At 43.7% G+C, this 24629-nt stretch overlaps 1 protein-coding gene across 6 annotated transcripts in view; it reads left to right on the forward strand.

Moving 5' to 3' along the window:
• LOC141575153 (uncharacterized) overlaps window positions 1–24629 on the forward strand; it is a 195240-nt gene that overhangs the window by 83744 nt on the left and 86867 nt on the right. For 5 of the 6 annotated variants that reach the window (XM_074353755.1, XM_074353758.1, XM_074353756.1 and 2 more), the window contains exons 23-25: window positions 219–433; window positions 1817–1986; window positions 22190–22372. The gene's annotated coding sequence lies outside the window, so the exon portion shown is untranslated. Of the gene's footprint in view, window positions 1–218; window positions 434–1816; window positions 1987–2864; window positions 2984–18617; window positions 18678–18868; window positions 19031–19558; window positions 19683–22189; window positions 22373–24629 lie in introns of all 6 variants that reach the window. The other variant, XM_074353754.1, reaches the window with a different exon arrangement.

Here is a 24629-nt window from a genome sequence, read left to right on the forward strand (position 1 = left end):
CAGCCTGTGCAGCTCCCAGGGCGCATTCTGTACGCACTACAGGCAACACTATGCGCCCAAGAATAGATGGAGCGTCTTCCAGACACACCGCATGGTTGTGGGCCTTGTCACCATTACCGACTGCCTCTCGGCCAAGGCCTTCGAGAAGCTCCACGTGCAGAGGAGCTGTATGGCACCACGCTTAATGAGTCTCAGCTGTTTGTCTTTGTGCTGCATAGGGAGGTAAGCCAAGCAGCTGCGCACCGATGTGGCCTTCAATCTACGAGGACTGCAGGGTGGTGGAGAAGAGGATCGAGGACTTCACTGAGTCACTCTTCATCTTGCTCAAGTCCAAGTGGCTGGATGGGGCCACTGACAAGTCTGGGGACAAGGTCCCACTCCTCTTCATGCCGTTTGAGAAGGAGGACTTCATGGGACTGGACACAGACAGCAGGTAAGTTTACCTGGTGGCCAGTCCACCCTGGCTGTGTGCCGGGTTTCTTCTCTCCATCCAGAAAGGGATCAGCATGGAATAGGACTGTCTTGTATCCAAGGAGGTAGGGAGGTGCAGCCCGCCGGTTTACAGACATTTAAAAGTGAATCCACCTTTGTTTCAGAGAGATCCTTTTAGTGATAGTGTTAGAGCACTTACTCCTGCTTTTCAGCCAGGACCCTGGTGGGACCCCTGGAGTTGCTGTTCAATAGAGTAGCCACAGACACTGATGCTAGGAGCACTGGGGAGGAGGCTGGTCTGAGCTGAGATGTGCTGTAGTTAAAATGCACATGAGATGCTGAGGATTGTCTACTAAAAGCATATATACTATCTTGTTATTTCCTCTATTGATTACATGTCAAAATGATAGTATTTTACATACAGTAGATTATGTAAGATATGTTCTTAAAATCAGTTTCTAGTACTTGTTTTTTGTTTGTTGGTTTGTTTCTTTGTTTACCGTTTTAAATGTGGCAACTGGGAAACTTTCTTTACATGGTTCTCATTTCATTTATGTTGGGCAGCGTTTCCTGGGACAGTCTCATCCCTTTGCTTATAGATGAAATGCTGAATCCCTAGAGGCAGAACGAGGTGCTGGTTGAGCTGGCTTGGAGCCAGTGTCTCCTGCCTCACAGGCTCAGCACCTGTTCGGCTCAGGCCCTCTCTTCCTGCCCGACAGGCAGCATGCCATGTTAGGACATCAGAAACACCGCCAGGGACATCCGAATGAACTCCTTAGGCAGGGAAAGGCGTATCACGGCGTATGGGAAAGAGCAGAGAAATGTTCATCCTCACTTTTTCCCTGTGATTAAGTCAACGGCCCCACTTTGCCTCGGAATTACAGACGAGCTCTTCTGGGCTGCCTAACCCCCAACTTCTGCTCTGTTTCCCCGTGTATCTATTGTGCTGTCCCTCGGGCAGAAGGGGGTGAGATGTCTTTGCCGGGAGGTGGTCCCCCTTTGCTGGGGAGAGTGAGGGAATCTGTGTACCCCCGGCCTAAGGCCTCGGCCCTTGAGTCTGGAGAGGGCTCATGGTTGTCCCACAGGTGATGGTCGGACGACCTGGCACGTGCTGCCGTGCCCGCTGTGGAGGCGGTGCTCTGTGATTCTTGAACTTAACTAAGATCAGATTCTACTTTCTGGTTGTTGGTAAGTTGGAGGAGAAGATGCCAGAGAATTGATAAAAAGAATATCCAGATCAGCCTTGTGAGTGATAGGCAAGAGGACCCGAGTCCCACCTGCGTGAGGTGCCTAGCGGGCTCTGGATGAATTTCCTATTCCTCCGGGACATGCTTAAGGAAGGGGCAAGGCATGTCGTGGCCATGATCTGTTCTTGTCCTCACAGGGCCCTGTGATCTACATGCCCGTGCTCCCCATCTGCTCCTTGGAGATGAGGTGTCAGGTTTAGGAGCCTGGGCACTGCTGAGCGCACAGCTGCCAGCACCTTGCTACACCGAGGCTGGCTCCTTTCACCTCACATGTCACCTCCTGCTGTTCCCCCAGGCGTCAGTCAAGGTAGGTGCATCGGTGCAATGTAAGCAGGGACCATGTTCTCCCCATGGACAGACTGGTGGGTGAGCAGTGGAAGCCTGGAGCCCTGCCCCAGCCCCCAGGCCAGTGCCTCCTCTTCTCTCAGGAGGCACTGGTGACATTTTTGCTCAGCAACTGCTTGGCTCTGGGTCTGCGGACCCACCAGAAAATTCCTGCTTGTTTTTGCATTTTGAAGTCTGCCCTTGGGATTTGGAGGAGTAACTGTATATGTGCTTAGCCCATAGTGGTTGACACAGTCACCATTGTTTACCCAGAACCTCGTGTACCAGGCATGGCTCCCGACATCAAAATATAGCAGCGCATTAAACCTCCCTCCTGGTGCGTCTGTCTGTTTTGGTACCGTAAGGTTTCAGCCAGCATTTTAACGTCAGTGAGATAACGTGGCCTGTGAGCTAGGGTCAAGCACGTTCTCCTCCAGTAACTTTTACTCCATTGTTGCTTTTACTATTCCGCAGACATTAATTTTTTAAACAATGCTTTGGTGCAGGAACAGAGCCTAATTCTCTCCTGCTACTCTTGGTGGAAGTGCGTAAAATTGTCCAGCCTGAAATGTGACCACAATTTGTAGCTTAAGACCTGTATAGACCCATGTATGTGGAGTTTTGGTTAGGGGCGCTGACCACGATGGGGTCCCCCGGCAGCGCCGCTCCCCTCAGGCCCCTGCTCTCCCTGGAGCAGGAGGTGAGGGTGGGTCTCACCATCCCCGCGTCCCTGGCCTCACACACTCACGTAAATTCTTGTACGTGCTGTCAAAGTCATTTTTGTTCTTGTGTGTTTCTAATTTTCTCTTGTTCCTCTTTTCCTTTTTCTTTATTCCTTTTTCTCTTGTACTGCCCTGTGAGCATGTTGTTGCGTCTGAAAATGTGGGCTGTGCACACCCTGCATTGGAAATTGCTAGATCGCCCTCCGTGCTGTCTCCATCGCTTTAAAAAGCAAAAACTTAACAGCTGCCTTAATCCAGGTATTATCCTTGTCATCTTTTTATTTTCTAATTTTTTTTAGCACATCACCCACTGGTGTTTGTTACCTCTTAAAATCCTTGCTTTAAGGAACCAGTTTGGTCCTCCTTATATTTGGTGACAAATGAGCCCTTATTAAATTTGTTTGATTGTTTTGAAGAAGTGAGATGCGAATTCATTTAGGCGGCTGCTGAGGGATGTTTTTCATGGAGTATTTAAACTTGAAAAGTCAAATTCTGCAGCATCTTGCTACATTCCTTCTTTTACACAAACGTGCTTGGCACTCGGTTCCTGGCTGTCGCTGTGTGACGCGCGTGACGGCGCTGCCTGGCCGGCGGTCACTGGTGAGGAAGTGGCAGGCTCGGGGGTGAGCAGCTGTTGGAGGAAGCAGTCACCGTTTTGTTATTTAATTTTTTTCTTTTTTTTGCATTTTACTTCCCGTGCCATTTACTTTACTTTGCCTTCACAAAGAGGCAGAAGTTGGTCTAAAATCCATGCCACTCTTTTGTTCCCTTTACGAGGCTGGTTTATCTGAGTATCAGGACACATGTCCTTCTCCTAAGTAGCTGGCTCACCTGGATTTGGTGGACATAGGGACTGCTAAAGGGGACCGTAGCTTCCACCCTGCTCCAGCCAGTGGGCATTCAGAGCCGTGTCTGTGGTTTGCCTCAGCAGCCGTGCAGGCCTCCCTGCACCGGCCTTTACTTTTAACCCATGTTGGCAGTAAATAGCTGACTCCGTGTCTGTTGCAGCTGACGTCCACCTCTGTCGGCCTTGTCGTTAGTTTGCGGTAGTGAGTTTCCAACACCCCAGTCAATTGTGAAGGAAGATGCTTTGGCCGACCTAGGACCTTGGATTCTCACCCCCACCATGGTTCATCTCACCCGGTGAAATTGTTTGGCCACCACCATCATGCTGACCATGAGGCCTTGTTTCTCCTTTCATGCACTGGTCCAAATGTGGACACTTCATTTTTCACTGAATTTGTCTCGCTTCAGACAGGAGAGAATATCTGAAGGAGTCCATCACATTGTGGGTGGGGAACAGATCAGAAGTAAATGTTGCAAGTAGAAGGATTCTAGTCTGTCCGGGTTGGCAAATGCAGGCTGGGATCTGTGATGGCCGGGCTATGCCCTGGACACAGGCCTTTCCCGTGGCTCCCGAGAGGCCAGGAGTCGGAGTGAGAACAGCCTGGCCTGGGTTCCTCCATCCTCGTCTGCTTACTGACAACTGTGTCTGCTAATTAGGAGCTCCCCCAAACCTCAGGCCCTTCAAATCTCAGACCACGGGAGAACCTTGAGTCCCTTCTCCTGGGCCTCCTTTGTGAGAATACAGTGCCTTCTGAGGTGACCAGTGGCAGGAGATGCCTCCCCCTCCAGGGAGCACCCTTTGGAGGACTGTGACTCAGTGCACCATGCTGTGAGCTTGTGGGGTTCCGGCCGTGGTCCCTGCAGAACCAGACTTGAGATGGGCTTAGTGACGGATATAACAGGACTGATTCCAGGGCAGGGCTTGGGGGAGGGAACAGTGGAAATTGAATGTGACCTCAATCACATAGGTGGGTGCTGGGGCTGTTACTAAAATGGGGTGTCTGGGAGGTACCTGCCAGGAATCGAATTCCAGAGTAAATGGCAGACATGAGGCATATTTAAGATGCCATTTGTCATGCAAGTTAGGACTTCAAAGAGGCAATCGGGTCTATGGCCCTGGGGCTCAGGTGAAGGAGCCAGACTAGAGATACACGTTGGGAGTCGTCATTTTTAGCTGGTGTTCACAGACGCGCATGTGAATTAGATCATCTTGAGAGCTGCAGACTGAGGCTGAGGGGGGCAGGGCTGTGCCTGTGTTGGAGGAAAGCCCAGACCATGCATCATTCGTGTGTCAGTCTGCGGCGTTTGGGATTTTCAGACTAATGCCATTTATCCTTAAGGGGCCGGGGGTTGGGCAGGGCCAGCCTGGAAGAAATCTGAAAGGAGGGTCGTGGCCACGTGTGTGTCTTGGGAAGATGCAGATTCTGCAGGGTCCTGGAGGTTAGACTTCTAAGAAGCTGGAGTTGGAGTGGGGAGAAATTAGTCACACTCACCTGTGAGGGAGGGAGGGCGTCCTTGGGAGTCGCCACCCTACTGGACTTGCTTTCCAATGAACAGAAGGCAATCAGAGGATCTGAGGTGAGAATAGATGGGCACTGGGAGGGGAGCCAACCTGGAGAATGGTGCGTGCAAAGTTCTGGAATAGTCTCCCTGAAAATTTGAGTTAAAAATACCCAGACTCTTAAGAACATTGATAGTGACTGGGGAGGAGGCAGTTGTTTTTCTGGCCTCCTAAGGGTAATGCATGTATTCAGGGATACACAGAAGATTCGGGCAGTCCTTTCCCGGGGTTTGATCCTTACCAGGGGGAACAGTGCAAGTTTAAAGGGGGAGAAGGGCAGCGGAGGGAAGCTAATCAGTCCCCGTGTCAGGTACCAGTCGGCAGCCCTACTTGCGTGTTGCATTCTCATCCATGCCTCCCAGGTGGGCGATGGCAGCTCCCTTTTGCGGATTGGGAAGACTTCTCAGAGGGGTTAAGGAATTGGTCCGTTTAGCGGCTAGTCAATGCTGTAGCAGGATTCAAGCAGGGCCTTGTCAGACTTCAAGGGCATGTTCTCTCTACTAATTCCGGTACCTCTCTGTTGACCTGGATTGGTGAATTGGGTCAGTTTTGGAGCCTTTCACAAAAAATACGATTTAAGTGTCTCAGGACAGTTTCACAAAGCTCAGTGTTCTTTGATGGTTCAGAAGCACCGCAGTGCTTTTCGCCCCACAGAGGTAAGGTCTTACTCCTTGCCGATGACGTGGTTGCAAATGACGTACAGGTGCAAATCCAGACTCAGCAGCTTCAGAAGGGAAACTCTCCAGTTCTCCCTTGATCGGCTTTATTCCACGGGATGTAACTGCTGCAGCATAGGCCTGAGCTTTCCATATGGAGTGAGGGTTTGATAACCAATGTTAGCATAAAGCGGTCAGATGAAGAAAATCGACGTTGACAATTTATTTTTGGGTTACATTAGTGAAGATATTCTATCAGTTAATGACCCATATATCGAATGAAATTGAGTACAGAACATTGCAATTCTTACTTTCTATTTAGAGTTCTCTTACAGAGTAAGGTTGCCTGCTTTGGAACGTCAGCTCCACCACCACGGCACCTATCAGTGTTTTGGTGTGATTGCATTTACGCAGTGAATGTAATTTGGGCTTCCTCAGCCCCAAACACTCCAGTGCAGAATCACGGGCTGTAGCCATCTCTTAGTCAAGCAAATACTTCTAAAATTATATGATGCCAGAAAAGAAAGAAGAGGGAGAGAGAGATTGCCTTTATCAAAGTTCCTTTCTATTCTAACTGCAAACTGTTGTTGAACAGCTCTGGTTTCCTTTGGATATGAATATATACATTTCTTTGCATGTAACCCGGGTTTTGGACTAGAACACCAAGCTCTTGCTGTCCACAAGCCACAAAAATAGTAGCCAAATTGCACAGGTGTGAAATAGTTTATACTTTTTTCTGAGAAAGAATCCTTGAATTTGGGACTTGGGCTGTGATTTTTGCTTTTTGCTTCCCCCACCCTTCTTGTAATCTCTCACTCCTTCCCACGTGGCCCCCAAGAGTTCGTGGTTTCAAAGGAGTGGGCAAACACCCAGTTGGTCACCATGTACTGTTGCTATAGATGGAGCCCTGCCAAGACCTAAAGGACATTATCAGAGAGGACTTCCTGGAAGAAATGGGCTCTACATTCAATCGTGAGGACAGAGTAAGTGTCAGCCAGGAGAAGGAGTCTAGAGTGTGGCTCAGGTGGCAGGTGCAGCCCGGGCAGAGGCCTGGAGGCTTGTGGGGTGGGGACCTTGGGAGAGTGCCCTGTGTGGTCCAGGGTGGAGTGTTCCCCTGCTTTGGAGGACCCTGGAGAGAGCCAGGGGTGAAGTGCTTTGGAAGACGTTGGGTTTATTTGAACAGACACTGGAGGCAGTGAAGGGTGTCAGCAGGAAGTGACCCTCAGGAAAGGTACTTCTTGTTTTGCTTCTGATATTCTACAGACAGAAGGGTCGGGACGGGCGAGAGCAGGTCTGTCTGTCCCTTTGAGATCCACCCCGTCATTCATTTATTCATAACACGCGCACTTCTGTGTGTCTAGGAGAGAGTGGGTGGACCCACATTAGTAAGCAAAATGTATTTGCTTCTTGTGAGCTTAGCAGTGTCAGAAGTTGACTTAGCCTAGAATGTTCTAGGAATAGAGGAACAAGTTGCGGAGGTTGGAGGGAGGGAAGTCTTCCTTGGAAACAATCAAAATGAGCCTGGAGGCAAGTGGGAAGTAGGAGCAGGACAGGGGGTCCCTGAGGTCACTGGGGACCTGGGAACTGGGGTGAGGCTGGGTGAGCAGTGTCGGGGGCGGAGCTAGAATTCCACCAGGGAGCCTCTGAAGGGATTGAAGTGGGGTGATGTAGTCAAATTTGTGATTTGGGAAGGCTGCCGTTGCTCTGGGTGTGTGTGTGTGTAGCGGGGAAGAAGGGGAGGGTGCCACCAACTGGGGGGCCAGTAGAAGACCATTCACAGGCTGGGAGAGGGGCATCATATCTGCTTGGGGACGGCAGGGGCAGTGTGGATGCCGGATTTCCTTATGGGGAGGGCTTGTTATCAGGGTCGCCCGAGAGGCGACTTTTGGCTGGAAGAAAAGAGATGGAGGCTGCCAGGTGGACTTTCCTCTTCTCTCCTTCCCTGCCTTGTGTGGTGATCTTAGCTCAGCCAACTTTTGGAACAGAAGAGCTAAGTTCCAGGGTAGCCCAGGACTTTGTTGAGCTGGTTCGAGTGAGATCTGATAGGATTTATATTTCTGTTCAGATCTGCATGTTCACTTAGCTAGAAACCTCCCGTCATTTCGATTTCCATGGGGTATTTATTCTTGATAAAGATTGCTTTCTTGGTGAGAGGAAATTTAATACAGCTGTTGTCTTTCTCAAAAAAAAAATCATATCTTTAAAGAAATTTAATATTCCAAAGAATAGCAAAATTTAAAAATGATAAAGTAAGGCTTTGGTGTAGATTCTTTGGTTTCTGAGCTAATGTGGAGTTAGAGCCTTTGCATTACTTAATAGTACATCCTTGTCAGTATTTAAAGAGCTCTTAGTGAGCACCCCAGGCCCCACCTCTCAAAACATCATTAAAGTTTGCTCTGAAATAGTGAGGTCATAAAGGTCTTGTTTGCAGAATTCAAACAGTTTGTTTATATTATTCAGCATAGATCCATTTATAAAATAATAATAGGTTCAAAATTAAGAAAGTGGAAGATAATTGATTTTATTAAAGCTGAAACATAAACTTTCTTGTGCTAATGTTGCAACTGGAAATATTGAAAAGAAAAATCCTACTGTAATATCATCTACGTGGTATACATATATGACTTCCACATTTGAAAAGTAACGGCGCAGTGGTTTTAGAAGTCAGGAGCATTCCACATCAGATACTGGCAGTGATGGTTGCTGGTTTTCAATGGAAGAGCCTAAATTTGCCTTCTTAGCATTTTTTTTTCTTTTGTAGTGAGAGGGCTGAGTAGTGCTTTGCCAGCATGAGTTTGGGGCAATTTGAGGGCAGATGTCGTGTACCAGCAGTGAGATATTTCCAATGCGTTTAATTTTCCGGACATCACCAGGGCACATGTGGGGTTTGTGCATGCAGGCTGGGATGCTGCAGGACTCCCTAATCCATCACGGTTATGTGCTGGAGCTGCTCCGGTTAGTGAATAATTTTCTGTGCCTTGGAGGCAAAGTGGTCTGATGCAGATGATCACATATGTAGTTAAAGTGCTATTACTTGAAATAAGAGAAACCTAGAAACATGGCTCTAACAATACAGGATGAGGGAGGAGATTTGGCTGAGCTGCGTGCAGTGGGGAGTCTTCTCAGTTGACTCCCACGCCGTGATTCCTGCCAATATCCGCCCCAGCCCTGCACGGTTGTCCTGCCGAAGCAAGCATGCACTTTGCTCAGAAAAGCACTGAATTTCCTTGCGCCTCTGTTTGTTGGCTTTTTTTGAAAGCACATCTTGCCCTTTGCTTAAATGCCATCCCTGCAAGTCGCGTCATACACTCATCCTTCTGGACCTCGTCCATACATAGCTGCTGAATGGATGAACAGAATGTAGAATCTCCATTTAGTGAAACATTATTCAGACGTAAGAGTGAATAAAAAAAAAAAGAGGAAAATGAAAAAGGCCACCTCTTCTGGGAAGTCCACTCTGACTGCTCAACCTGCCCTTTTCTCTTTGAAACACACTTATGCTCCACTCTACTCTTTTTGATACTACTTACAACCCTCTAATAAACTTTAACGTTTTCAAAACAAAAAAAGAGATGCTGATACCACTTCAACATGGACGAGCCTTGACAAGATCATGTTAAGTGAAAGGAAGCAGACACACACGGCCACATATTGTTGACTTCAGTGATCTTAAATGCCCAGAATAGGCACATGCAGAGGCGGAGAGCAGGTGAAGTTTGCAAAGGGCTAGGTGGAGGGGGGTTAGGGAGTGACTGCTAGTGACAGGGGGATTCTTTTGGGGTGATGAAGTTTTCTGGAAATAGATGGTGATGAGGGCTGCACAACCGTGAGTGTGCAGAAGACTGCTGAGCTCTGTCTCTGGGAGTGCCTGTGGTTGGGGGCGGCTTTATTTTCTTCTCACCCTGCACTCTGAAGATTCATCTTGTGCAGTGGCCTTTCTACTAGTGTGAGTGGTGAGAATCAGAGACTTTGCAGAGTCTTGTTTCTTTTACCTCCCCTGCTGAGTGTAGGCAAAATAAATTTAAGCCTGAGAAAGTGCTCCATCTGCAGAAATGTATTTCAGTTTTGCATGATGTAAAAATCTTGAGAGCTTTTTAATTGTTGAGGACAGTCTGTGGGGGGAAATAGCCCGTGAAGCCTTGGGGAGACCTGGAAAATCCGCGCTTCCCTCCCTGACACGGGTGGAGTATTCACCCCAGTTCAGGCAGTGAAGGGCCCAGACCCGTGATTGGAGTTGACAATCGTGAATATTTACGTGTATCCGCTGCTTCATCTTGGATATTAATTTCAAGCTGAGTCATTTGTGGCGGCAGCCTCATCCTACATCAGGAATTTATAGTATCTGCTCTTTGAGATGAAGACCTGACAGAGTTTATTATTTAACAGTCTCCCTTGAATTGATATCTCAGATTCCTTTGTCAAAAGCAAAACAGCAGAAATACAGACGTCCTTTAATGCCAATATGACCTGGAAAGGGTTAAGTCTCTGTGCATCAGTGGCCTTATCTGCGGTTGGGGATGATGATAACAGTGTTTCACTCAGAGGGGCTGGTGAGGGGAGAGTGAGGAGCACAAAGGGAGGACGTACAGGAGATGCTCATGAATGACTGAATTTAGTGCTCTCAGCCTGGTGAGGCCTCAGGGGCAGAGATGTCAGAACAGAGCATTCCTAGCCAGAGCTAGATCCGTGTTGGCAGCTGTTATGATCAGTATCACAACTGTGGGTTATCAGGTAGTTTTAAGACTTGGTAATATGAATTCATGAATAATGTTAGAAGACTGGACATCTCAGATTCAGTTTACATAGTTCTCAAGATTTCCTCTGAGAAATGGATGGTTTTTTCCCCACCCTAAATCTGAGATGAGTCTCTAAAAAATTTCCGTATCCCTCCATCTTTTTGCTTTAATTCTCCATTTCTTAAAAAAAAAAGTTTTTAAATTGAGTTAGTGTGGACTGAACTGAGGGCCTCATGCATGCTAAGCACATACTCTCCCAAATGAGGTATAATCTCCCCCCTGATTTTTTTTAAAATTTACTTTCTTAGTATTCAGAGGTTAGAGGCCTCTAATTCTTTTTCTGGAGACTTGTCCATGAACCTGTAAATCTATTATTAATGGGCAAAACTTGGTTTATTAAAAAAATGAATAGTATATTCTGCAATCCATCCAAAAGGAAATGTTCATTGGCTTAAAATGTTTCTCCTTTAAGGTGATTTCTCCTTTTTGGTCTAGCTCAATTTATTAACAGACATCCTCATCATCATAATGACCAAACTCTCTCTGAGTGGACACCTCCCTAAGGCTAAAATACTTTCCTCATGTTTTACTTCATAGCAGGTGTTTGACGGTAGGTATCAGTGTCTCCTTTTTTGCAGCTGAGGGATTGAGAGATGGAGAAGATTGTCCCAAATCACACGCAGCTGTCGGTGGCTAGCTCGGTGCTGGAACCCAGGCTGCACAGGATTCATTCTTAATTGCTTCTCTAATCAGCCTCCCGTTGAGTGGTTACCCGAACTCCTGTGACTCCATAAATGGCCGATTTTAGTGATCTCAGCCTGATGAGGCCTTCAAAGTGGAGACACCAGTGAGAATGTGAGACAGAGTGGCATAAATTAAAATTGTACATTTTCACAGATGTTTAATTCTCAGGTAGTGGCATAAAAAGTTAATTTTTATGTATTTTAGTGCTCTGTAAGCACTAAAAACAAAACATTAAAAATAATTCTAGTGCAAATGAGAAGGGGGCTTTGAAAGTCCAACCACTGCTGATGATGTTACTTGTTTTTCTCTAGTGGCCCTTATTGACAGAAATACTTACAAAGAATGAATTGGTTTTATGTAGTCTTAATATGGAAGAAAAGATTGTCAGTGAATATTTTAAGAAACTCTTTATTCTTTTCTTTCCTGATGATATATATATAAGTTGTTTTCATGGCTTAAGTACATTTCCTCATTTGTTAAATTTGAGTAATATCGTTTAACTTGTCTGACTGTGAGAGTTAGTAGCCTTGTATAGAAAGAACTCAAGAGGTGCTTAGTAAAAATGTGCTGTCACAATGACAGATATTTTAGAAGGATCAACTCTGAATACTAAAGAGGGTGGCTTATTACTGATGCATATTTAATATGTATATATATGATATATATGAATATGGCTTAAAGTAACAAGGATTCATTTATTTTTTAGTGCACTATGAAGTTTTAATGAAATCTGTATCATTCTAGTGAGACAGGGACTAGTTAAATTGCCTTAAGCAGACGACCTTGAAGATTATTTACACAGAATGTGTATTGTTAGAACTCAGATGTCATGTTGCCGTGTAACCATCCACTCAGACACTTAAATTCGTTGGATTCTGACATCCACATTGATCATTTTCAGGGAATAAGCTTCTCTCTTTTGTGATTAAAGAAAATTTTGATCTTTTTTCCTGCACTCTTAACAGGTTTAAAATATCAAAACATTGATATGACATGTAACTTTTTTAATAGAGACAATAAAGCTCATGCTGTTTTATTATGTAAATAAATGTTTTTGTATTTCAACAAACGTATGATTTCCTGGATTTTGAGAAGTATGTTGCAAGATACTTAGATAACCTACTTTAGGAAAAAACAGACGCGGCTTTTATGAATATAGGCCTAGTACAAATCTGTTCGTTTTTGCTACAGTGCAAGACATGAGGCCTAGGAGAGATTTGCTGCCGATTGCAAGGAGGACAGATCCCATGTCTCAGTCTCCCCTCCTGTAAAATGAAGTGGCTGGACTGGATTCTTTCCTCTTCTAAGATGAGTTTCCATGAGCCTGTGTCTTTTGTTTATATTCAGGAGTATTAGCAATATCAGATTAAATACTGTGTTACCCTCGCTTCCCCCGAAGCAAAGTGCAGTATGTGCTACAGAAGCTTTTATTTATCTGATTCTCGTTTCTGATCCTACAGGCAATTTTGTGTTGCATGCTTCCTGGCAACCTGGAAGGTCTTTTTAGCCATAGGTGGCGCTTGTTGCACCTTCTTACCGTCTTAATTTTCCTGTTTATTAAAGAAGGCTTAAACAACGTTATTTTGTTTTGATTTCTTTGCTTGATGCTTCAGAATAGCACAATGTCCATTATGTCTCACTACCTGGAAAAATTGTTCTGCTTATATATTACTTTTATTCTGTCATCTCGCTGTGAACATCTCAGACTTGCTGTGTAAACAATGGCAAAATCGGACTTTTCTTCCAGTGTTAGAAACCAGTGAGCAGAGAATTTATAAAACAGCTAGTAGCGGCCTCTGGAGCACCTTAAATCTGAAAAGTGTGCTGGGTTCCCTGAGTATTGACCCCATTGCTGTGTGTTAATTGGTGGTAGGAGATTTGGTACATATAGGAAGGGGTGTAGTTTTTTGACTTGGGTTTGCGTGCACGCGCTGCCACTGAGCCATGTGAGCCTGAGTCAGTTCGTTCTGAGTTTTTCCCTCGTCTGAGAGATTGGGACGTTGGTATCTTCTTTGTAGAATTGTGAGAATTAGAAATTATGTAAAGGGTTTACCACAGTGGGTATGTCAAGAGGGCTCATAATCTTTAGCTGCTGTTTGGTGTGAAGCCATCATTTTATAGTCTTTGTCAATTACTAAGAAACAGGAAAACAAGAAAAGCTGGCTTTATGATGAAAGATATTTGAGGAGGTTCCATAGTTCCTATACCCATAATTAAGCATCAGCAGAGTCAGAACTGTTATACAGTCACCCTGAACCAACGTTAAGCCACAGAATTTTTTGTTACTTCATATATGTTGGGGCCTATGGGGATCCAATACTTATATGCATGTTGTCTCCAGCAGCCAACTGAGAGATGACACAAAAGAGTAGGCAGGCGATAAATGTCTTCTTTGTTACTGATGAAGCCACGTTCTCCATGAACTTCAGGGCTGTGGGAAAATGTGTGTCATGATACTGTGTCCCAGAATTAGAGACTCACCCTGTCCCAGGTAACTCTGGGCCACAGCGAGCCTTCCCTTGAGAGGACCTGCCGCTTCATGCACAGGGCTGTCCTGACATGGAGCTGAGCATCCCAGGTGCTTCCCAATGGTGACCAACACTGGAGGGAAAGGTAGGGTTTCACATTCCCTGCTTGTCTCCCCGGACTCACACCTCACCCTGTTAGTGTGACGAGGGCTAGCTGTGATCCAGCGGCCAGGGGTATGAAGGGAGAAGCACTCTCCATGGCCCAGAGGAGTGGGGAGGAGGCATCACCTCCCTAGTTTAAACAGGTGGTGGGATGGAATGGGAAGGTGCTCCCCAAGAGTTTATAAAAGGAGAAATAAGGATTTTCTTTGGGACTTATACTAGCCAGGAAACACATAATATTATTAGAAGGGAAACATGTAAATCACTTTTATATTAAGTTGACATTTGTTGAACAACAAAAATGTGCTACATTCTTTTCTGAGAGTTTTACAGAAATGAATCCTTCAATCTTCTCAACAAGTGAGTAAGGAAGGATTGATTGTTATCCCAGTTTTACAGTGTGGAAATTTCGGCACGGAGAGGGTAAGTAAGTTGGCCAAGGTCACAGAGCTAGTAAGTGGCAGAGCTGGTATTTAAACCCTGGCTGTCTGGTTTTGAGGCCCCCAGAGATGGGCTTTGGGTGTTTAGAGGTATCTGCATCCCTGAATCTTTGTACCACTTTGCATCAGTTAGCCCAGAAAGGACAGGGAAAGGAGAGTTACACAGGTGCTCACTGTCATGTCTCGGCCACTGTCCACGAAGTGTGCACTGTGATTAGCGTTAATTATTTTCTAGGCAGTAGATCTGTTGGTATAACAGAAATTTAGTCCATTGAGTTAATCTAGAAATCCTTCCTGCTATGCTTCTGTCCATGGTTGCCATGTGACTGCCTGCCCGTGTTTGGGCTGTGGAGGAAAAAATGTACGCATGTTTGAACTCTGATATTTCAGTCTGGTTTATAGTTTCACTTCTTCTGTTACATTAATAAGTTTCTGGTTTTCTTGCATCAGTGTGTCATGAGTTTGGTTAATGTGAAACCAGTCCATTGGAGCCCAGGGATGCTAACGGTATAATTTCTGAGCACACTGTCGCACTTCTACCCGTGCAGACCTGGCTGGAGGATGTCGGCCTTCCTCACTGATTTCTCCCAAGAGCAGGGCCCTCTCCCATCCTCGGATGTGAGGCTGGGAGCTCTCTGAGTAGGCCAGTCGGTGGCCTATTCCACCAATCAGAAAATGATGAAGTACCCGGAAGTGGGTTTAATAGAAGAAAAGGGCTTCCAGGTAGTCCGATGGGCTGTTCGAGTCCATTTGGTGAGAAGCTGTCCACTGTCTGTGGTTGAGCTGCTGCTTTGCTGTTGAAAAGTCTGGATTAGATGAAGGGATTTTAAAAAGGAGAAAGGAGTGATTTCAGGTGGTACGTCCATACCGGTGAGAAGTGATGGATGACCGCCTGTGTGAGGCATAGACAGAGTCTTACAAACTTCATAATACAGCTTTAAAAACTCTGCCATCTGAGTGCACTTCATATGGGGTCCAGTTCATCACTGGTCACGCTGAGAGGGCAAATAATTGATGATGGCGGAAAGGACACGGAGGCATCAAAATGTCTCAGTCATGTTCCCTGTTTAAAGGATGCGGCACAATGTAATATATTTGAGCTGGTTTTTCACTGAACAATTTTTAGTGTTTTCTGGGACTCCCCAGTGCCCCAAGGCTCCATGCAGCTGGGTGTCCCCTCAGAGCAGCTCTGTCAGCGCTTGCCCTGGGCTGACGTGTTGTCGCGGGGAGCAGGACGGTCAGCGTCCATGGCTCTTCCGAGATCCGTCTCCTCATCCGCAGTGCCGGGTTTCTCATCCGTGTTTACTTAGTAGGTTAGCTGAGAATCACACGTGATGGTTGTCAGGTGTGATTTGTGTTTGTCTCTGTGATTGGCATTTAGTCAGTGTTTGATAGAAACCCTTGTTTTTTTAGTATAATTGTAGCAGCTAGATTGCAGTGGTTTTTAGTCTGTATTTTTTTATAACTTTATTCTTATTTTTAAATATGCACTTATTTTTATTTATTTTTTTGGAGGTACTGGGGATTGAAGCCAGGACATTGTGCATGCTAAGTAGGTGCTCTACAACTGAGTAATACACACCCTCCTTGTCTACACTTGAAAATAAATATTGCAATACACAAAATAGATCTTAAACACCATCATGGGACCTAGTCTCTGTATAGACAATTGAACACGTATGCTATTTCAATAAGAATAAATGTTGTTGAGATACATTTCTGAATCTGTTAATGTGCTTAAAAACGATCATAGGTAGTGATAAACACGAGTCTTTGATCCAGTACTTCTTAGGGTCTGTTTTGCCATCAATGGAAATTACATTCTACAGAGAAGGCTAATTGGGTCTCTTTGATATTTGGATGGTTTAGCAGATGATCAAGGCTTTCAAAAGCTGACAGAATTGTATTTTAAACTAACTACAAAGTTATCTTCTAGAAGTTGGAATTCCTAAGCTTGTGAAGTGTCCAGTAATCCAGGAGGTATGTGTCTGTTTCTGTGTGAACGTTTGTGTGTGTGATTTCAGGAAGGTAGAAATAAGTTCCATATAGACTTCTGATACCTTTCTCCTCAAGTTCAAGGTGTAGGCATATATTTACACAAATAAATTGATATTCTTTTGTCATTTGGCATATTGGAAATAAGAGGTTGTCATACTTGTTTCAGAAGGGTTGGGGAGCATGAGCTTAGAAAACGGGAGGAGAAAGAGGCCTTGAGGCACTACACTCTGTGCAGGATTTGAGGAACAGTAGCTTTTCTTTTTCCTTCTAAAGCAAACTGGCGCTGAATTGTAACATACTATTACTCAGAATTGCTTTTCTGATCAGATACAAGTGCCTCAGATTTTTGAAGGCAACATGAATGGTGAAATGTGTTTTAGCAGTTATCTTTAAAAGTAGTTTTATTTTTCAAGTAAAAGGCTATAGCCTGTACTTTCTTCCAGCTGTACAAGACATGCTTATTAATCTATGTACATGATCTGTGTGCTTAGTTTCTTTGTTTTTGTTTTTTTTTTTTTTGGAATGCTTTTTTCATTGTGGTTTGAATGAATGTTTAAAATTTCTGGATTTTGATGTTTAGAACATGCTGATTTATGAGAACCGTTAAAAACCTGATTGTTCTTTGGTCCTTGTTTGTTGGGGCACCCTATTGATTTCTGTTGTCTTTTAAAGAGGGAAATGCTTCCTATAGCCTGTAGATCATTAAGTGAATGGTTTGCAGTGTGCCTTTAAAATTCTTTGAATGCATTAAGCATGTTTGTCCAGTGAATTTTGAATTGACTCATTGTAATGACTTTGCTTTTGTTCTGTGGCTTTTGCTCCTCTCCACAAGAATTTGAATTCTCTGTGGCATTTTGTATACGTGTTCTTAACAGGGGAAGAAATTTTGCATTTTTTACAGAGCTGGGTTTTCCTATCCCCTCTGAATGCCATCTATACTTGATACAATAAAAATCTGTTATTGAAGTGCATAATTATTTCATAAAATATTTTTTGGCATAATCAGAAACAATGACAAAGAATGATAAAAAAATACAAAAACCTTCCTTCCTTTGAAGAATAGAAATGAGGTGGTCAGGCTCACGCCTGCTTTGTGCCTGACACACTTACTCTCATTTCATTGTGTATCATGATTCGGAGATGGAGTTGCTGCAGGTTTGTAGATTTTTGTTTTAACATTTGTGTTGAATTCTTTCTCCAGGCTGATGTTTCCTGTTGTGTTTGTGGAAAGAGTAGAAGGGAAACAAATAATTTGTTTTGTTTTCAGGAGTCCTGAGTTGATGAGAAAAGTGTTGAGGGTGGGCTGAGGAAAAGAGTGACACTCCCTCTCGTCCCGGCTGAAATTGATAAACAAATAAATCAATTAAGTGTATCGATATTTGACCAATAGTAGTTAGCGGGCCCAAAATGGATAGATATGCCCAATGGAAATTACTGAGTTCATCTGTAGAATTATGTGCTTTACCAAGTAGAAGCAGCTTAGAGCAATCAGAAAAATCAGTAATATGATGAGATATAAAAGGGATATCATATCTTTTATTTCTGAAACTTTTCTACGGTAAGTTGTGTAGAGCTAAAATTAATTTTCAAGCACCAGTATTTAAGAGTGTGGGTGGTTCTGTAGGATCGTTATTCACGGATGTGCCTAGACCCTGCTAGAGTGGCTGAAGATGGCAGGAAAAGACCCAGAGGCAGGATTTGTCATCCTAGGGTGTCCTTCATAATGGTTCCATGTGAAAGCCCATGATTGGTTTAACAAACTGTAGCACACACCAGCCGGCTGTGAACTTTGATAAGAAAAAAATATGGTTAGAAACTGCTTTACAAGCAAGTGCCTGTGCATCCTCACACCAGTCTCCTTGCCTTAAAAAGCAGAGACAATGCTTTGCTTGCATAGTTGAGGTTTTAGATAGCACTCTGCTGGTTGCAAAGCAAGGACCGTGGCCCTCAGCAATAAACGCTGGGCTTGTGTGCTGTTTGATAGTCTATTATCCCCAAAACAAGGACCTGACTGGTCTGGTGGTCTGCTTTGTAATTCACATATATAAAAATGTATCTTGTTCCCCTCACCCCATGACTTCCCTAAAGATACATTAATCCTTTGTACTCATTGTGGATTTTACAATCTCTGCCTCATCCCTTCTTTCCCGAAGTTCCTCCTTACTATCTCACAACTGTTGATGAATTTTTCCTTTGATTATACACAATAAATATGGGAGCATTTGAGAGGCTCGTGGAGTTGGCTCCCTACTACCTCTCGATTTCTTGACTTTTTACACAGATCCTTGAATAATCATTCCGTGCTGTTAAGACTTCTGCCAGCCAGATGCCACAGTTCCAGGTGAGAAGTATGCAGGCTTTATCTCTCCTACCCGAGGGAGAGAGAGGAGAGAATTGAGATATGCTCCCCCGTGGTCCCTTCTTGCCCCAGAGCCACTGCAGTTCACCTGAAGCCTTCTGGCCTCTGCTCAGAGGGCCTCTGTCCCAGGACTGACTGCAGCCTTTTCTTCCCTTGACAACATTTCCTTTCAGAAGTTGGTCTCTTCTCTGCAATTCCACCCTGGCAGATGTGATGGTGGTCAGGGTGCTGGTTGGCAGTCATTTGGGGACTCCCAGGAGCCATGCTGATTCTCAAGAGTCTCTCAATCGGGGTTACAGAACAGTCGAGAACAGAAGGAAGCCCATTCACGTGAGGTCAACAGAGCATTACATCACTTTTATTTTATTTTTGAATTTTCAGTGGAGAAATTAATTGTAGCAAACTGTTCCAGATTTTCGGCCACCTGCTTTCCTCATCACCACTTCCTTGCTGGCTCTGGTGCTTGTTTTACAGAACAGGTTTCTTCTCTGGTCATTTCTAGCAGCTGGGCTTGCCAAATCCTTGATCTGCATTTGAAGCAGAATGCTTCTTCATGATGTGAAACTAATTTTCCTATTTCTGAATATTTCGTGTACACTCAGCAACTGTTTCAAGTGAAATGCTCTTGTCCAATTTCGGTTAACTCACATTTGCTGATCTCCTGCTTTCATGCTGAAGGCAGTTTCTTCTTCCTGTAATAAAATTTAGCAATTTGCATTTACTATGGGAAGGTACTGGCCCGAGGTGCTTTTATTCTTAACAGTTTTAATAAAATTCACCCATTAAAATGTACAGCGGTTTTTACTCTATGCCCAGAATTGTGCATCCCAGTCAATCTTAGAACATTTTCTTCCCCCCAACAGGAAGCCCCGTATGCATAAGCAGATATTTCCATCTTCACCATCCTCCCCCAGCCCCAATGAGCCACTCTTCTCTCTCTGTGGATTTGCCTGTACTGGACATTTCATTTAAATCGAGTCACTTCATGTAAGTGGAACCGTCTATTGTGACTGACTTCTTTCACACTGAGTAACGTTTTCAATGTTTGTCCACGTTGTGGCCTGGGTCAGTATTCTATGCTTTGCTATTGCTGAATAATATTCCACTGTATGGCTGGGCCCCACTGTTTACCCATTCATCAGGTGATAGGCATTTGGGTTGTTTCTGCTTTTTGGCTGTGATGAGTAGTGTCTCCGAGAAAATTCCTTTAGGAATTTTTATGTGGACATTTGTTTTCAGTTCTCTTACGTGTGTGCCCAGACAGCAGAATTGCTGGGTCATTCAGAAACCAAATTTTCAACTCCCTGAGGACCTGCCAGGCTGTTTACCAAAGTGGCCACGCTGTGTTACGTCCTCACCAGCAACTGCTGCCTGCTCCGCTTCCTCTGTGTCCTCATTAGTGCTTGTTATATTTTTTTATTATTATAACCTATTGTTGTGGGTGTGAAGCGGTTTCTTCTAGTGGTTTTGACTTGATTTCCCTTAGAGCTAATGATATTGAACATCGTTTCATTGTGCTTATTGGCCATTTGTATATTTTCCTTAAAAAATACCTTTTCAGATCCTTTATTCACCTTTTAATTTAGTTGCCTTTTTATTGTTGAGTTGTAGGGTTTTTTTTTTTTTTTTCATTTGGAGATACAAATTCCTAATCAGATAAATGATTTGAAAAAATTTTCTCCTGTGTATTGGTTTTTCACTCTCTGGATGGTGCCCTTTGAAGCAAAGTTTTAAATTTTGATGAACTCCAATTTATCTCTGTTTTCTTTGTTCCTTGTGCTTTTGGGGTATTATATAAAATCTGAGGGATTTTATTTAAAATTTTATATATAAAATAACTTAATTCGTAGGACCGTTCTAGGAGATGGGTGCGGTTTTTGTCCCCAGTTTATGGATAGGAGACTGAGATGCAGAAAATTTCACTGACGTATCAGTGTCACAGCTACCCAGTGCTGTGGGAGTTCAGACCCTCATGTTTGTCCCCAACATCTTTGCTTTTCACCAACATGCTCCACTCTTTCCTGGAATCGTTAATGAAAAACTGTTTCCGTTTTTGATTTCTTGTTAGTTTATTTTCTCTTTGGGGACCTCATCTCCTCATTTTCCTTTCGGATATCAGTGTAGATTTATTTTAGGTCTCATGTAGGCAGAAGTATTGCTATCAGTTAACTTCTTTATTACTCACTCTCCGGTGATGATTGTTGCTATTTGACCTAATCAAGTCATGCTTAACTCTTTCCTGCTCATGACACTGAAAAGAGTCATGACTTACAGCATGCTCAAAGAAGAAAGTACTTGATTGATTTCATCTTGCTACCCAATCAAACCAATCAAATAAAAACCCGCTGTTGACACAGATTATATGCCCTCCAGAATAGTGTCACTGACTTCCTTGTGTTTCATTTGTTTGGTCACAGTGTCTGGATAGCGCCTTGCTGTCCAGCAGTTTTGTGAGGATACGGTGCTTGTGAATCATTGTAAGGACAGAATTTTGACAACAGGACAACAGACTATGTTGTTCATTTCACAAGGGAAAAGATAATATAGAAATACTGCTCAGATCTATTTTAAAATTAAGCTTGGAATTTTGAGAAGAATTCAAGAAACCATACAAAGAACTTTCTCACTAATTTTAGATCTATCTTAGACACATTATGGTTACATAGCAGAGTAACTTTTCAAGTAGATTTGACAAGAGGTGTGTATTATTGATTTTTTGTTTTAGTTGAAATATTCTATCTGAGATAAAGTAATCAGTGCCTATAAATGCACAAATATGTTTGTATTTCTATGTAATATGGGAGCAGACTTCATATGTTTCTATATAATATATATGACTGTGTGTTTTAATCTGTCTGTCAGTGTTTTTATATTTTTTCAGCAATGTTGTAACTTCAGAATTGTTCTAAGAAAATCACCCCAGATTCTAGTGCAGTTTGTACTGTGTATCCTGTCTTATGCATGGGATTCCACTGTCCCCTCAGGGAGGAATTTCCTCTCCTATTGAGTTAGTAGAAGATTTAAAGGAACTGTGATTTCTAGGCCTTTGCTCTCCATGTGTTTGCAGTTGGCTGTCAATCACGATATTCCCTTTCTTGAGTTTTCATTGTTCAATTAGAATTTTTGAAAATAAGTGTTGATATGTTGTATTTGTCTCCCTAGAAACTTGATGGGTTTGTGTTTTTCAGTTTTCAGTTTATGAAAAATATAAATGCACCCTTTTTTTAAGTAGTCCTTTTTCACTAGATATTTGTTTATCTCTTTATTGTTAAAATAATTTTTTCCCAATGAATGAATCTTTGTGCATGTTTTAAAAGATACTTTACTTTTTATTTTTCTTATTCTAACAGGTATATTCGTTGTAGAGAAATTAGAAAATAAGGATAAACACAGTAATAAGTTAAAATGGCCTCTAATGTCACCTGGAGATACAGTTGTAAGCTTTGAAATTGAGAATTACAAGTCCTCTCACGATGTTCTTCTTTTTCAAGTAGGTTTTGGTTACTGAGACCCTCGAATTCCCATATGAATTGTAGCAGCAGCTAGTCAGTTACTGCATAGGAGCCCACTGGGATTGTGATCGAGACCACGTTGAATATATGGATCGCTCTGTGGAGCACTGACATTCCAAGAGCACTGTCATCTGATCCAGGAATATGCGTGGTGTGTCTGTCCAGGTATTTAGGTCTTCTTTAATTTTATTTCAACAATGTGTAGAGTTTACATAGTATTATTTTACTTTATTTTTTCCTTTTATACTGAGTAAAAATGTGCAAAGTACCAGAATGAGAACTGTATTATAGCCCCGCCACTTGCTGCTACCATGGACCCTGCGGTCTTTCTTTGCCCTCTGTAAAATCTTGCACAAAATAGGACCTAAGTAACTCTTTCTTGAATGAATGATTTTATGATTGCTGAATGATGCTTGAGAATCCTTGTGATGATATCTTTTTCCCAGACTTTCCCCTTTTCTTAACTATGCCCTTTCCCTTCCTTTCCTCCAGCCTGTGTTTCAGCCTGCCTGTGGCATTGATTTTCCCTATCTGTGGACTCTTCCTTTCACTAGTTCACGATAATGTTACATATGGGCTGTTGAAACTTGCTAGATGTCAAGAAAGAGCCAATCCATTGCATGCTAGTATTTTTAGTGTGTGGTATTCTTTTATCGATTGAAATTAACTCAGGCTGACCCCCTGAGCTCTTTTCACCTTCCTATACATGATACTGCTCTGGTTGCTGCATGTGCCCTTCCCCCAGACTTGGTTTTGGAGTTGAGTAAGTCACCATCACTGGAGACCTCTCTTTAAAATATGAAGAGGACATTTGATCCTTCTCCCTGGTTGGGGACTTGGATGAGATGAGGTAACAGATAAAGAATGGAGCCCCAGCTCATTCTGACCACTGCTCTTTCCGTTCCTTTCTCCAGGGGAAAAGAGTACAATTCAAAAATATAAAGATTGTGAGCTAAAGAGATAGGCAAGACAACCGATCATTTATTAAATGTCCTTTCATGCCAGAAACAAATGTATTATACACAAAATAAGCACACAAAGCACGGTAGAACCGTGATAACAAACGTGGGTACGAGTTCGAGTCCTGCTCTGGAATGACCATTCCTGTGAGATGGAGAACTTGTAGGCCGGCTTAGCGTCTCTCGGACTAGTTTTCTGTCCTGCAGAGACGGGGCTCGCTGGCGTCCCCCCCATAGATGTGCTGGGGGGTGTAAGTGACACACGTGGGCAGCCCTAGCACAGCTGCTCGTTCCTCGTAAGTGCAGGAGAGCATAGCTTTTGCGGTTACAGCTTTATAACCGCCCCGTGAAGACTCTCAGTGCTCCTAATGGATGCCTTGTGGTTTGGAGATGGGATTCTCATTTCTGTAAATACCCAAGGATTGTGTTATTGGGCCCTGCTGATTTGAATCTATCCTTTAGAAAGTACATATTGTAGATATATTTTTCAAGCATGCATGCTTTTTTCTTTTATTATTTATAGTTCTACCCTCTCATCTCTTGGTGTGACTTTTCATGGAATCCAGGAAACAGCCCTAAGCCACCTGCCTCTTCACACGTCTCCGTGGCGGTTTTCTTCCCTGACTAGAAGAGGGTTCTGCATAGTGAATTTTCTTTTTTCCCCTTTTCTTGGAGTCTCTCTGTCTGCCCACCTCTCACCTGTCCAACTGTCCATTTCTCTACCAACTCATTCTTCTGACTTGTTCCAAAAAGCATTTCAGGCAGCTTACAGAAAACAGATACCAAATAAACAGGCTAGAAAATGGGGCTAAGTTCAAACTGTGAGGCTAGGAGGTGGGCCTGTGTTAGGGTTGCAGGCGTGAGACACACGCGTCTGCCCTGTGACTTATATGATCGACAGCAAGAGTGTGCCTGAGGCTCCCAGCAGACACAGGGAAACAGGGTTTGTGGGAGATGCTCACTGGCTGTGAAATAAATAAGTGGCTTAGGATAAGCCCAGCCTTTTCAGCTTCTAAGGCTTAGGAGAATATTTTGAGTGTCTTCCAAAATCAGGGTATTGAATCTTTTATTTTTTCAGAGTTCTATGTATAGTTGGTTACATTCTATACCTGGAAATTTCTCCAAAACTGCTTCCCACGTGAGTCCCATGGCTCGGAAATGGGGTGGTTCTGCTCATTGACGGGTGTTGGTCAGAAACATAAAATGACAGCCTCAAAGGAGCCTGGGATTTGTCAATTATGTTTTGTCAGTGCTGTAGATTTCAGAAAACACTTTCACCGTTTCTCTCCATCTGAGGCGGCAGCGTGTTCTCTTACCAGCATCAGGAGCTCAGGGCCACGGGATGGTGGGGGCTGACTGCACTGCCGTGAAGACAGCTAAGGTAGTTACTGCAGGCGTGGTGCTTTCACGTAGTGCATTTCATGTTCTTTAATAGGTTTTAACAGGTAGTTAATTAACTGTGT

Source organism: Camelus bactrianus, chromosome 26, assembly GCF_048773025.1.
Source record: "Camelus bactrianus isolate YW-2024 breed Bactrian camel chromosome 26, ASM4877302v1, whole genome shotgun sequence".
Lineage (NCBI taxonomy): Eukaryota > Metazoa > Chordata > Mammalia > Artiodactyla > Camelidae > Camelus > Camelus bactrianus.